General features: G+C 41.7%; 1 protein-coding gene and 1 long non-coding RNA gene across 7 annotated transcripts in view; one reads left to right on the plus strand and one right to left on the minus strand.

The window, feature by feature from the left end:
* The window catches only part of LOC149453630 (3',5'-cyclic-AMP phosphodiesterase 4D), a 1,049,085-nt gene that overhangs the window by 604,942 nt on the left and 431,169 nt on the right, over positions 1–12,974 (plus strand). The window lies entirely within an intron of this gene.
* Positions 1–12,974, minus strand: part of LOC149453631 (uncharacterized) — a 144,977-nt gene that overhangs the window by 36,381 nt on the left and 95,622 nt on the right. The gene's annotated exons all lie outside the window — the stretch shown is intronic.

Genomic DNA, 12,974 nt, shown 5'->3' on the forward strand with positions numbered 1-12,974 from the left:
ACATGAACCCTACTGCTCAAGTGAAGGTCAACTACACCCTATCACTGCAGTTTAGGATTTCTAATGGGACTAGACTGTCCCTATTGCTTTTTGTTCTAATCATGAAAGCTTTCTTACACAAACTTAGGCTAAACTAAAAAAAATCAGGAAATCACATTGTATGATTTTTAAAGAATTAATTTGTCTTGCACTGCTGAACATAAGTATTTGAACACCTGAGAAAATCAGTGTTAATATTTGATACAGAAGCCTTTGTTTGCAATTACAGAGGTCAAACATTTCCTGTAGTTCTTGACCAGGTTTGCACACACTGCAACAGGGATGTTGGCCCACTTCTCCACACAGAACCTCTCTAGATCTGTCAGATTTCGGGGCTGTCGCTGAGCAACACGGAGTTTCAGCTCCCTCCAAAGATGTTCTATTGGATTTAGGTCTGGAGACTGGCTAGGCCACTCCAGAACCTTGATATGCTTCTTGCGGAGCCACTCCTTGGTTATCCTGGCTGTGTGCTTCGGGTCGTTGTCATGATGGAAGACCCAGCCACGACCCATCTTCAATGCTCTGACCGAGGGAAGAAGGTTGTTGCTCAAAATCTCACAATAAATGGCCCCATTCATCCTCTCCTTAATACAGTGCAGTTGTCCTGTCCCCTTCACAGAAAAGCACCCCCAAAGCATGATGTTACCACCCCCATGCTTCACAGTAGGGATGGTGTTCTTGGGATGCAACTCATCCTTCTTTTTCCTCTAAACATGACGAGTGAAATTTAGAAAAAAAAGTTCTACTTTGGTCTCATCTGACCACATGACTTTCTCCCATGCCTCCCCTGGATCATCCAGATGGTCATTGGCAAACTTCAGACGGGCCTGGACATGTGATGACTTGAGCAGGGGAACCTTCCGTGCAATGCATGATTTGAAACCATGACGGCATAGTGTTCTACCGACAGTGACCTTTGAAACTGTGGTCCCAGCTCTCTTCATGTCATTGACCAGCTCCTCCCTTGTAGTTCTGGGCTGATTCCTCACCTTTCTTATTATCAGTGATACCCCACGAGGTGAGATCTTGCATGGAGCCCCAGTCTGAGGGAGACTGACAGTCATCTTTAGCCTCTTCCATTTTCTAACAATTGCTCCAACAGTTGATCTATTTTCACCAAACTGCCTGGCAATTGCCCCGTAGCCCTTTCCAGCCTTGTGGAGGTCCACAATTTTGTCTCTGGTGTCTTTTGACAGCTCTTTGGTCTTGCCCATGGTAGTAGTTGGCGTCTGACTGACTGTGGGGTGGACAGGTGTCTTTAAAGAGCTGAGACAGGTGCTACTAAGTTAGATTAATGAGTGAAGTAGAGGTGGACTTTTTAAAGGCACAGTAACAGGTCTTTGAGAGGCAGAATTCTTGCTGTTTCTTAGGTGTTCAAATACTTATGTTCAGCAGTGCAAGACAAATAAATTCTTTAAAAATCATACAATGTGATTTCCTGAATTTTTTTTTTAAATTCTGTCTCTCAGAGTGGGAATGCACCTACAATGTGAATTTCAGACCCCTCCATGATTTCTAAGTGGGAGAACTTGCAAAATCGCAGGGTGTTCAAATACTTCTGTTCCTCACTGTACCTAGGAATCAAATTGCCTGCAGACTCATGAAACCTATTCACGGCCAATTTTGTCCCTCTACTGCACTCTGTACAGGATGAATTGAAAGCCTTGGAAAAAGTCCAGGTTACTTGGTTGGGTAGGAAAAACATCTTAACATCCTGTTTTTTCCAAATAGTTCCCATAAAGGCTTATCTCCCACAAGCATAGTGTGAGTTTACCAGATTTGTGTGGCAAGGACAGCATCCGCTCCTTTCTTACAATCTTATGCGGCGCACTAAGACAAACGATGGCCTGGGCCTCCCTGAACTCTCCATCTATTACCATGCCACTGCTCTATTATGTAAACCTAATTCGGAATCTCCATAGCTATGAAAAATGATGGGTCCCCTTGGAAAAAGTTCTGGCGGGGAATAGTCTGGTCCATGCTCCCTGGCTGCCAAGTACCTGTAGAGGACTATCAGACTTGGTTTTCCTTCTCTCTATAGCGACCTTGACGACCTGGGATGGGTTGAATCGAAAGCACACTTTATCTCGATTTCCCTCACCACTTTCCCCATTAGGAGGTTACCCCTGGTAGAATCTCTGCCAGGAGTGAGGAACAACCCCGTGGGATAGCTGGAAACATACTCAAGACCCTAAACATACTCAAGACCCTAAAGGGTGGACCATGACCTTCCTCTCCAGCTTTGAAGCAATGTGTCTTGATAGGAATGATTCAACACACTTATTTTCTGTTATATAAGCTCTTGTTAGACAGGATGACCACTACTGTTCCTTACTACATTAGAGAATTTGAGACGGAATTAAGTTGAACCCTATCTAGGAGCACTATAGAAAAAGTTACCATGTTAGGTCATACCTCCTCCATCAATTCTAAAGTCCTGCTATAAATACTTATTAAGAAGGTACAGGGTTCCAGACAGACTGACACGCATATATCTGAGAATTTCTGGTCTCTGTTGGAGAGGCTGTGGACAGAGGGACACCTTTCTGCATCTATCGTGGAAATGCCCCTTTCTCTGACCTTTCTGGGTGGAAGTTCACATCTTAATGATCAAAGTGACCCACCATCAGATAGCGGATCACCCACTCCCTATCCCATTTCATGATACAGCTTGTTCACTACTGCCTCACCTCCTCAATGCTGGCAAATGTGTAATTCCAATCTACTGGAAGTCCCTGGTGGCCCCGACAGTTTGGGAATGGCTACTGAAGGTACAGGATATAATGGAAGCTGAGGAATGGAGGCATTAGTATACAGATAACTATTCTAAGTACTAAAACACTTGGGCTCTATGGGTGGATTTCATCTCCTCTGACATGTATAAAAAATTATAACAGTGATTGGATGTGCTTACTCAAGCGCTGCTCCTCCTGCTTTTTACTGTGTTACCAGCCGACCAGATAAATGTTAGAACGTACACTGGTTTTTGATTTAGTTGCTGGCTTTCCACGGAAGAAGGCGAAGCTCTCGGGCTCTCGCCACTTCCCACTTCCCTCTCTCCCCCCCTTACTCAGTCCATGTATCTTACATTCCCCAAGACAGATCCAGTAATTTTAGGTGTACGCATTTTATTATCAGTCTGTTGTTGTATACTTTATGATTTGCTTTGCATGCCTTTTACATTATGGTACACTGGATGCCTTATAATTCTTTTGCTGGGAATGTCGGTACTTATTTCTTTGTAAAAGTGAAAATAAAGATTTTACAAACAAATTGAAAGTGTTTTTGTTTGACCTCATATTATATGGCTTTGGTAAATCTAAAGGACAGTGTTACAAGAAAATTTTATAATGTATGGCCAGCCTTACCCTAGGTTCACACCTAAACATTTTGTGCAGCGTTCTGCAGAAATGCAGTTCAGACCATTCAACATGATTTCCTATGGGACATGTTCACATCTCCGCGATTTCACCTGGTGCGTTTTTTGGAAAGGGTCAGGGACTTTTTTAAAATCAAAAAGTTGCGTTTTTGGTTCTATAGACTTCAATGGAAATGCTGCAGAAAACCATGTAGTTAATTTTTGATGCATTTTTTTAATGCATTTTTGCCGCATATTTTATGCATTTTGCATTTTAAATCTGCCTAGCAACAAGAAAAATAAAAAAAATGGAACCCACCGCATAACGCATACAAAACGCAGCACAAAATGCAATGCAGAAACGGCTCAAACGCAACCTGCATAGGTGTGCACCTAGCCTTAAAGTGGTGAAAATACAAGTGTGGCCAGAATTAGGGTGATAGGATTAATTCACAAAATGTTTTGGTAAAAAAATTGTTTTTATTAATTAGTCATCTGTCTGTAAAATGGATAGGGTCAATATATTTTCACATTTATCAAAGAAGAGTGTAGCAGGTGGCGAAAAATGCCCAAAATAGTTTTATAATCGATATCCATGTTGACATAAGTATTTCTGGTAATTAGTGATATAATGTTAAACTGACAGAAGTTTTGACCTCTGCCATGAAAACAAAAGTGGAAAAAAAGTTCCATTGTATTTTGGGGTTTTATTGAAACAAGGTTAATCTATTGGCAAGGACCCTGTGAGACTTGCAGTGACAGAGTTCTGGATTCTAACCAGCAAGGTTGAGTTCTGGAGGATCCAACCTTTAGAAACAACTCCCTTGTTTCTCTTTCTTCTCAACTACTGCCTCATATTCCTCCTTGCTTCACCTCATCTATCGTTGCCTTCCTTTTAATCTCCTTTTTTAACTTTTGCACTCTTATTACTCTCCCACACTATTCTTCAATGTGGACAACCTCTAGTCTATACATTGCATTAGAAATAACGTTTATACATCATATGTGGTAGGAACGCTGGTAGCCTATGTTGCGTATGATTCATAAGATTTGTTGGATGATTACACCTCATATTGGGTTATTTCCCATGCAAGCTTGCACAATCGTTCCTTTTACTTACTACATGCTTGTCTTGCTAGCCACATGTATTAAATAAAGACTTTATTTAAAAGAAAGTCCTGTCAAATGAATAGTAAAATGTAGTTCTTGTATTTTTCCAAGAAGACCTAGTAGATGTGAGCTATCTCAGAACATCATCTGAGTGTTTGGACTCTTAATGTTCCGGTCAATAATTCTGCAAGGTGCAGAGCACAGTTAGTTTGTGAAATCAAGGCTTAAGACTACTACCCCACAATAATCTTAATTGTAAGGAGCTTATCTATCTGACCTCGTTGAGACCGTCTGTGTTGGCTGCTTTAAATGTAATGATTTAAATAGAGAAGGCAAGCTAAACAAAGCGTGGACTGAAAGAAATGTGTCAGGGTGATATGTGTCAGCTGATTGTTAGGCTGACCATAGACAATCAAAATGATTCCCCTAATACAACATGCATGGAGACACCTGCCCATCGTTCAGCAATACCGTGGACTCCGGTGTGTGTTTTGTGATATTCCTGGTAAATGACAACCATACCTACACTCCATGCCACTCACGTGGAGAAATGGAAAAAATTGGCCTGCACTCTGATTTTTTGCTATATTTTGACATGTTGCAAAATCTCTATTAGAAATAACAGTTGCTTCCAATAACGTTAGCTTCCATTATTTCCCCTCACTCTGTTAATTATTCCTAGAAGCCCCAGCTCTCCCCTGAATATCACACTGAACTGTTCACCAGTCATTATTACCACTCTTAGTTTGGAATGCCATGATTTTTTCCTCTGTTATAGCAATTCTCACAATGTTTACGGCAGTACCTTACTGTATATGCTCATTATAAGAGATACAGAGGCCCTTTCTATTTTATGCATCTCCAGTGAAAACCAAATGAGTATATTTAAATATACAGATAAGTGCTATTGTACACCAGTTAGGGATATTTAATTGCCACCTGCCCTATGTTATGTTTCCACAGATGTGAACATTTTATTAGAACCAAATGTTATTGCTTGCAAATTATTTTATTGGTTTGCTTTCCAATAAAGTGAGATTGGTAATAATAATAATAATAATAATAATAAAAAAGTGTTATTTCTAATACATATTTGGTGTTGGTAGATGTAGGCTCAGGATTATTTGTTAATAGTTTTAGCACTTGGCAAAGTGTCAGTGTTAGGTTTAAGCCAACAGTGAACAGTGAAGGGTTCCAACATCTGCCAGGCTGGAGATTTATCTTATTATTATTTCTTATTTGTCCTGTTTATTAGGAGACAAAGTAATCAGAAAGGCCATCTACTCATGTAGTGAATAATAGATGGCACAGAGAATTTCAGCAAGACGGCTGTGCGGCTCCCAGTAGGCTGTCCAACTAAGATCTTAGAGGTGTGGGTACAGCTAAGCTAGAGACTTGATTGTTTGCTATTGAGGTAGTCTTCAAAGGATAGCTGCACTAAAGGCACTGTTAAACTTTCAGGCAGGGGTGCTCAAGGCCACATGTGGCCCTTGCAGCCCTCTGATGTAGTCCTTGACTTCAAATCAGGGAAGCGAATGCCCAGTGTTGGCAACCTATTGATTTCGATCTGGGTTTGCCCACCTGCCATCACAGAACATCAAAATGCACCGAGCTGGCAGCGAAGAAAGCAGGCAGCCTTGGAGAGAGTAGGAGCCACCTAAGCCGATGCTATTCCTATCCCAGGCGGAGTGATACCAAGTGTACTTCGCCTGGGACCTTTCTAGCAGCCTGGAGAACTATTCCAGCAAAAGCTGGAAGAGGAAAAAATGGTCAGTGTATTAAAAAACACACACACACTGCACTTTTGCAATAGGCATATTAACACCTATAAAAGAGTTAACAACTATTAGGCTGCTTTCCTACTGATATGCGGGTACCTGTGGGTTAGCTGCACTGAGCCATAGACTTCTGTTATGTCCTGCGAGAGTTTTAATGCACTTTCAAAAAGTGCACCACACCCACGAGATAGGTGAAGCTAACCAAGGAAACCTGCAGGTGCACTTTGCTGTGCCTGCGGAGTGGGTAAACCTTAGCACATCATTGCGAAAGTAGGCTTGTAGGGGGCTCAATACAGTAAAGGCTTGTCTACATTTGCAGTTTGGGGGGGTGGTAATCCCTAATAGTTGAGACGTATCACACACCCCTACCAGTGATGTAGCAACCTCTTACACTTGGACAGGAGGGGAAGCCGAGATTGCATATACAGAAACCAAACCTTTTCATTTTCCTCCTGCAACTGCTTAAAGCCGTCTTCTCCTCCTCTCCCTCTCGACAGAGATCAGTGGCTAAAGGAAGAAAATGCTCATTATGCTATTCAAAATTAAAAATGTGAAATTCTGAACAAATTAATTTCATTGTGACCTGCAACCAGTTACCAAATCACTTAAGTGGCTCTCGCTCTTCATAAGTTTGAGCACCTCTGCTTTAGGGGTCAAATTTTAGTGTTGGGGGAGGTTAACTGCTAAGCAGTTATTGTAAATCTGTAGTGTGTGCACAAAACAAGCAAAGTATATGTTTGTGCATTTACAGTACGTATATATAAGGTGTGATAAGAAGAGTCAGCTTGACTAAAGCCTCGTACACACAATGAGAATATTGGACGAATGTTCGTCTGTTTTTCTTTTGGGTTTTTTTTGCATGCTAGTCTCATATCAAAAATGAAGAGGTTACCAAGGTTACAAAAATTATTGTACGACAGAATATAACTTCTGAAGTAATGTAATATATATTGTATACTGTATTGTAATATGGTAAAAACATAAAACATGCAGCGCTCCCGTAAAAAACGTAAAACAAATAAAATGTAGCAGTAAAATTACAATAAATATTAAATAAACGCAGCTAAAATAAATATATTGGTAAATGAAACCAATAATAATATAGTATCGTGAACAAAATCAAGGTGCATATAGTGACAATAGTGTCAAAGTCAATAAATATATAGAAGCATCAGAGTGACATGGGAAATCCATGACATCTGTGGTAGAGGGTGTAGCTGTTGAATGCACTAACCAGATAGCGCAAAATATAGCGCATTGGAGTAAAATGACCTACTCCTGGTCACTGGATCAGAAACACTGCCGAAGTGATGGTCATCAGTGCTGTAATCACCAGGATCCTCTATGTGAGGGGTGGCGAACAAGTTAGACACAAAGAGCCAAAATTTTAAACTGTGAAAGTCAGAGAGCCACACCACATTTTTCGCTCCATAAGACCCACCTGACCATAAGACGCACCTAGGTTTTAGAGGCAGAAAACAGGAATAAAAAAAATTCTAAACTAATGGACTGCAGACATAGTACAGGAGATGACCAGAGACTGCGGACAGTACAGGAGATGACCAGAGACTGTGGACACAGTACAGGAGATGACCAGAGACTGCGGACAGCACAGGGATGACCAGAGACTGCGGACAGCACAGGGATGACCAGAGACTGCGGACAGCACAGGGATGACCAGAGACTGCGGACAGCACAGGGATGACCAGAGACTGCGGACAGCACAGGGATGACCAGAGACTGCGGACAGTACAGATGACTGCTGACCTTTGGGGAAGTGGGGAGCGGGTACGTGAATTTGACAGGTACCCGCTCTTACTTCCGCAGAGTTTTTGTTTGATCCTATCTGTTCCTCGATCCAGCCGCGCGCTGTCTTCCCGGCTTCTGTAATGGCGCTCGGCATGACAGCCGGGTGCCCAGTGCGCATGAGCGAGAAGCACTTGCGCTTTGTGATTGGTCCGGCGGCTTCTGGGATCTGTCATGTGTCCCAGGTACCGCCTTACCATTCACAAAAAGCACCGCTTCTTGCGCATGCGCACTTGGCACCCGGCTGTCATGCCCAGTGCCCACACTACAGAAGCCGGAAGACAGCGCGCCGCTGGATAGAGGAACAGGTAAGATCAAAGAGCCGCATTAATTTTGGCCGGGAGCCGCACGCGGCTCGAGAGCCGCGTGTTCGCCACCCCTGCTCTATGTCATCTCCAGGCATACCATTGCCAGTCATCAAGGGGATAAGTGCCACTCAAACGTATTGCAGATCACCTTCAGACGTCAATCTCCAGGGTGATGCGGTGCACTCTCGTGTAACAGGAATCACCTTAGGGGCTCATGAATAAACCCAAAAGAGAGGTGTCCGATAGTGTAGTAACTTTTTATTAAAGGGTATAGTCAAACAAGTAAAACACTTACATAGTAAAAGTCAAAAGTTCCGAGGAGTATACAGTTGTGTCCAAAATTATTCAACCCCCAATGCTGTAAAGGGGTTTAGGGACTATAGTGTACATTTGGAATTGTATTCAGAATCAAATCCTACAAGGACGTTGTAACTACCCAAATGCAACTAAAATGACATCAATTGTTTATGTAATACAGTAGTAAATGGTTCTTATGTGGTTTCTTCATTGCCACAATTATTCAACCCCTTAAAGACTACCACTCTGAAGAACAGAGGTTCATACAGGTGCTTTCCATCAGGTATTGAAAACACCTGTGGATGTCACCGAGCAGCAATCAAGCATAATAAGCACCAATTAGGCAGCTTTAAAATGACTGTGATACTCAGCTCCTTCTAGACATTTACTGGTGTGGTTACAAACATGGTGAAGGCAAGAGAATGGTCCAGGAAGACAAGAGAAGAGGTGATTTCTCTTCACAGGAAGGGCAATGGCTATAAGAAGATTGCAAAGATGTTAAACATACCAAGAGACACCTTAGGAAGCATCATTCGCAAATTCAAGGCAAAGGGCACTGTTGAAACGCTACCTGGTCGTGGCAGAAAGAAGATGCTGACTTCGACTGCTGTGCGCTACCTGAAGCGTAGAGTGGAGAGAAGTCCCCGTGTGACTGCTGAGGAACTGAGAAAAGATTTGTCAGATGTGGGTACAGAAGTTTCAGCCCAGACAATAAGACGCACACTGCGTAATGAAGGCCTCCGTGCCAGAACTCCCAGGCGTACCCCCTTGCTGTCTCCAAAGAATAAGAAGAGTCGACTGCAGTATGCCAAAAGCCATGTGGACAAACCACAAAAGTTGTGGGATAGTGTTCTGTGGACTGATGAAACAAAATTAGAACTGTTTGGGCCCATGGATCAACGCTATGTTTGGAGGAGGAAGAACAAGGCCTATGATGAAAAGAACACCTTGCCTACTGTGAAGCATGGTGGAGGGTCAATCATGCTTTGGGGCTGTTTTGCTTCTGCAGGTACAGGGAAGCTTCAGCGTGTGCAAGGTACCATGAATTCTCTTCAGTACCAGGAGATATTGGATGGAAACGTGATGCAGTCCGTCACACACCTGAGGCTTGGGAGACGTTGGACCTTTCAACAGGACAATGATCCCAAGCATACCTCCAAGTCCACTAGAGCATGGTTGCAGAGGAAAGGCTGGAACATTTTGGAGTGGCCATCGCAGTCACCAGACTTAAATCCGATTGAGAACCTCTGGTGGGACTTAAAGAAAGCAGTTGCAGTGCGCAAGCCTAAGAATGTGACTGAACTGGAGGCCTTTGCCCATGAAGAATGGGCGAAGATACCCGTAGATCGCTGCAAGACACTTGTGTCAAGCTATGCTTCACGTTTAAAAGCTGTTATAACTGTAAAAGGATGCTGTACTAAGTACTAAGATTGAATGTCACTTGGGGGTTGAATAAAACTGATAATGCTGTGAGCACAGAAAAGACATTTGTGGTTATTTCATTATAACTGTTATGTTATATTTGTCTGACCTACAAGTGCCTCTTTAATGTAAATGTAAGCAAGATGACTGAATGATCAAAAGCAATGTCAAACTGGCCAAAACACTCAATTTCAGTGGGGGTTGAATAATTTTGGACACAACTGTATGTACTCCTATATAGTATATAGTAAAGGAATATATTCTTTTGTTTTTGAGCATGCGTGGTCTTGGTCTTCTGATTTTTGAATACTGTACTAATTAAACGAATATCGTTCAAGAAAAAATGTTGTGTTTGTCCCTTTGGATATTGTCGCATAACCTGTCATGCTCTCGAAAGCTGTATACTGACGATCAGATTATCGGATGACATTTTTTGTACGATTTTAAATTACTTTGTTGGTTGTTGATTTTTTTTTATTTTGGTGCAATGAGAGCTTCTATAAGATAAAGGAAGCCAGGGTGGCCATCATAATGTTATGCTTCTACAGTCATGGGTACAATTTGGTGTTATCGAATAGACTAGGTTTATTTTATGCAAGCACTGTAATGCTGCACTCCCTATAAATTATTTACAGATGTCTGGCAGACATCTTAAAATGCAACATGACACGTTCCTAAATGCTCTTCTGGGGTAATGCAAGGTGACAGGTTTAGAATCAGTAGCATTGCGCACTCTGTTTCATTATACTATAGCCCTTATCTGCTGCCCCCAAATTACTTTTGTCTGCTGGCTTTATTAATACCCAAATGGCATAATTTTGCTTAACTGCTTTTGTTAACATTCATTGATTCACACAATGACCACAGGTTTCATCTATTTTAGATTATCATAATAAAAACTACAGCATTTAAAAACACAGTGGTAATGTATATAGAAAAAGCAGTTGAAATGAACGCAGGGGCTTTTCTTACTTTGCAAGTTTTGTAAATGACAATTCACTTTCTGTACAGAGGTGGATCACATTAAGTTAGTAATGGTCCTTTTTACAAATGAACCTTATTTCAGATTAAGGCCTCATGCTCAGAGAAATTTGGAGGCCTAAGATATGCCTGGTGTAAAATGTCTGGCATTTTCCCCTGTCCAGAAGGTCGCAGGTGGGGCATACAGCTGGCCATAGAAGTAAATGGTTGTACGTCCCTATAATCATGTAAAGGCTAATGATTCCATGCGTTGATGTTTACTGAGCATTTGCGTATAGCGCATGTTCTGGATATGAAACTTCCATAAAAAAAATACATAATTGCGTATTGTCAGAAAAATGCACATAAATGATAAAACGATTTGCTGCTTTTTTTATGCCCCTGAGCCCTGCTCTAGAATACACATCTAAAAGCCACAATGTGCATGGACACATACTGGGGAATTAACTAAACTCTCTACATCATTATAATGGTGTGTGCCACATTAAAGTGGACGTCCGGGCTATACCTAATCTTAATCTGCTCCTACCCCAATTCTATATCTCATTCTAACTACCCTGTAGAGGAAAGATGCTTATACTAACCTATTACCAAATACCATGGTGCTCCAGTCCAGTTACATGATTGGTGATTGGCTCCAAGTGTTGGCTTCAGGGGGGAGGATGGACAGCAGACATTGGATGCCCTATAGTAAGTCTTTCGGTGACTTCACCACCCAAGCATTGCAGCTGTTATCACTGCCCTCTCCTCTCCCCTGAAGCCAGCTGCTGGGGTATTATGTGACTGGAGAGCCATGAGAATTCTTAAGCATAGACATCTTTCTTCTACAGGCGAGTTAGAAGAGTGGTTGGAGCAGATTTAAGGTTAGATAGGTTTAGACTGGACTTCCACTAATTTGGCACACACCATTACAGTTTTGTTAATTCCTTTGTATGTGTCCATGGACATTGTGGCATTTAGATTTGTATTCTAGAGCAGAGCAGTCTAGGCCGGACTTCAAATTTAACTAAACAGATAGACCTGTTTCAGGTCTGTCCGTGCCACCTGTGCAAGTTTCTATTTCATAGAGAAATAGAAAGTAGCACAGGTCTGAACCTAATTAACAGTGATTGTGGCATTTTTCCATATAGAAAACTGTCACAGGTGTGACTTTGTCATATGGAATGTGAGCTGTCAGCAGGTTGCTCACATCCCTCTCTCTGCTCGTGCAGTGAGTGCACTAAAGAAGCAGAGCCTGCAGGGTAAATAACCCTCTTCCTGCCTTCCATTCTAAGCTGAGCTTGTGATGAGAGCAAGCAGAGAGAACGGAGTGTTCAGCTCCAGATCTCATGTTCACTGTGTTTTGTTCTTTATCTGTCACAGACAGAGAACTGATTGCTCCTAATTAACGAGGAGTCTTGCACCATTTTTTCATGTTTAGAAGAGTGGCGCGTTGTGGTTGGCCCACTCTATGTTAATTCCAAACATAGGTTGAAACAGAGCTGTGTAGCTTTTTTGCCAGTATGTATAAGACCTAAATATTTTTTAAAGCAGAACTCTAGACTAAAACGTCTTTACATGTTCACTTAACTAAACATTTGAGATTTATATATGTAAATATGTAGATATACCAGCACTCCTCTGCCTAAATTAGGCATTGTCACTGTAACCAAAATCAACTGAAAAAACCAAAAGCAACCCAAAAGATGGGTACAATGGTTACTGTTGGTGTCAAATATTTTCGAGGCTTGTGTAACAGAAAAACAATACTGATTTCAAAGTATAATCAAAAATTCAATATTTTATTACTGCTAAATATTGGTTAAACAACCACCAACAATAACCACTGTACCCATCTTTTGGGTTGTTTTGGTTTGTAAAACTTGTTGTTGTTCT

This window comes from Staurois parvus, unplaced genomic scaffold (genome assembly GCF_062004578.1).
Source record: "Staurois parvus isolate SC_StPar_1 unplaced genomic scaffold, SC_StPar_1.0 ptg000445l, whole genome shotgun sequence".
In the NCBI taxonomy this organism is placed as follows: domain Eukaryota; kingdom Metazoa; phylum Chordata; class Amphibia; order Anura; family Ranidae; genus Staurois; species Staurois parvus.